Genomic DNA, 2,887 nt, shown 5'->3' with positions numbered 1-2,887 from the left:
TAGTTTCACAGAATGTCAAAGATACAAAATATAAAAGAAGACACAATGTTTTTATACTGGTTTGGATCACCGATATGGTACCTAATNNGGGGGGGGGGGATGGGGGGGAGGGGAATTAGAATATTGTAGTCGACTTGAGATTGTGAGAAGTCGACTCTTCCTGCAAGTTAGTTTCACAGAATGTCAAAGATACAAAATATAAAGGAAGACACAATGTTTTTATACTGGTTCGGATCACCGATATGATACCTAATCTAGTTCCCTTGGATTTCAAGGGTTTCCTTAGAGGTTGATGATAACTTTTAGTTTGGACAATAGTGTAAACCTAGAATCCCGTCGATGTGCAAATCAAAGTTTACTATCTTGACACAACCTCTACCTATATAATCTACGCTCATATTTTTTTTTTCAATTGTACACTCAAGGGAATACAAAGCTTTATGAAAGATGAAAGAAGACAACAGTACGAGTTCAAGTGAAGTGCGCAAGTAAAATTAATGAAGTAGGACTGATTTAATATGTTGTTTGGTTCAAGAAAGTTTGTAAAGTTTCAATGTGAACCATATGACAAATTATCATGGTAATATAATTACTAATTTATATGATATAATTTGACTTAATACGAAATTTAAGAAATATAAAAAGATTTTGATTAAACAAACACTATATTTCCAATAATATATTATTATTTTGGCGGACCAATTTGATTAAACAAGCACTAATTAAAAATAATCGCCAAATATAATTTCAAAATTTGAAACAAAACTAAATCTCTGAATAAACGAGTAGCTTCATTAATTCAAATTAACAGTGTTGACACCAAATGGGATGTCAACAAACAATATTATTTTATTCGAAAATTGAATTCTCTATTTGACAAGTTTTGAAATAGTTAAGGGATAAGGAGATTGCTATTAAAAACCCGGTCTCTACTAACGGGAGAGCTTCCATCTCAATATCCTCGCAGTGCTAAGAGAATCCCACTGAATGGTCATTATTACATACTTGTCTTTATTATCCATGGAAGGGCACGTCATATTTCCAATCCAAGCTAAGTCATATATCATCCATGGAAAGGTACAATTAAGCAACCAATTCAAGCTAGGTTTCATTAGAATAGCTCCTTAAATCTTGATTCAAAATTTAGTTGAGAAAACCTTTCAACCCTAAGAATCCTTTATGTGAGGAAGTCCTTTCACAATCATGTTTTCATGTATATATGAGAATTCTTTTCACAACACAACAACAACAACATTGATACTTCACTCTCAAAGCATCCTTAAAACATTTACATCAATTTCATAAGAACACGCATAATTTCATAAACTCATCTTTCATAGTTCAAAACCACATTATATCATCATAGCTTGAAAAATACGGGGTATGCGTGGGTTCATAGGGATTCATCTTAAAATCATGGAATACAACTCAATTCATGCATAATAGTTCATAAAACAATCAAATAAATCAACATTGAAAGGAACTCATGACATGGAAGAAAACCCTTATTCAATTAGGAATTTCTAACTTTGTAAATTGAAGAATTTAGGAACTCCATGGAGGGAAGGGCTCCATGGATGAAGACTATCATACCTTAATATCAAAAACTTGAAAGCAATGGAGGATTAGGAGGCTTGATCTTGAAACCCTAGATTTCTTTTTCACCTTCTAGAGAGAGAAATATTTGGAAAGGAAGACTTATTCTTCTTTTGAGAATTTGAGAGAATGGATTGATTTTTGAGGGTTAAAGCATTTATATAGGGTTCTTAATAGAGGGTAAAACAACATAGTATTAGGCTAGAATAATTAGGAAAAGACCTAAAAGTCCTCATAAAAATAACTGTCGACTCCCGTTGACGGCACGACCTACGGTCCGTTGGTCAAACCAGGACCGTATTGGTTGGTCATCAATGGAGTTCAGAGATCATGACTTTGGGACCCCCAACGATGGATCCATGTACGGTCCGTGGGTCCACCTACGGGTCATACATACCCCGTCGTGGGTCTCAATTTTGACTTTTAAAATTTCTCGAAGTCTGGGACTCACCTACGAAACCTACCTACGATTCGTACATAGGTCGACAGACCATCTTGGTATACCGTCGAAAAAGTATTGGAACTTGACATTTTGGAAAACCTTTAGACTGCCACCCACGAAGCAACTTATGGACCATATGTCAATCCACGGGCCGTGGGTGGCTTCGTCGTGACTAGCACCAGATCCTTCAAAAAGCTGCAATAATACCCTTTTTGGAATCCGAGGTGTTACACGTTTGAACTTGAAAATGCGGACATTTGCCCCTCGATACCAACTCACGCCATAAATCATGTCTTAATGGACGCCTACAAAATATTTCGGCCAAAAACTCATCGAGATCATGTATCAACAAAAATTCATGGACTATAGCATATGCAAAAGGGTAAATTTGGTCATGCCCGCTTTGGACCTTGTTTGAACTTGAAAATACAGACATTTGCCCCTCAGGACTAACTCACGCCATTAATGAGGTCTTAACAAACTCCCACAAAAAATTTCAGCCAAAAATCTATCGGGATCACGTATCACCAAAAATCAATGGACTATAGCACACGTAAAATGGTAAATTTGATCACTCTCACTCTAGGCCTCGTTTAAATTTGAAAATGCAGACATTTACCCCTCGGCACTAATTCACACCATGAATAAGGTCGTAACGGACGCCCATAAAAAATTTCGGCGAAAAACCCATCTGAATCACGTATTAGCAAAAATCTATGGACTATAGCACACGTAAAATGATAAATTTGGTCATTCCCACTCTGGGCCTCGTTTGAACTTGAAAATGCAGATGTTTGCCCCTCTGGACCAACTCACGCCATTAACAAGGTTTGAACGGACGCCCACAAA

Source organism: Solanum stenotomum, chromosome 9 (genome assembly GCF_019186545.1).
Source record: "Solanum stenotomum isolate F172 chromosome 9, ASM1918654v1, whole genome shotgun sequence".
NCBI lineage: Eukaryota > Viridiplantae > Streptophyta > Magnoliopsida > Solanales > Solanaceae > Solanum > Solanum stenotomum.
This window is presented reverse-complemented; position numbering follows the sequence as displayed.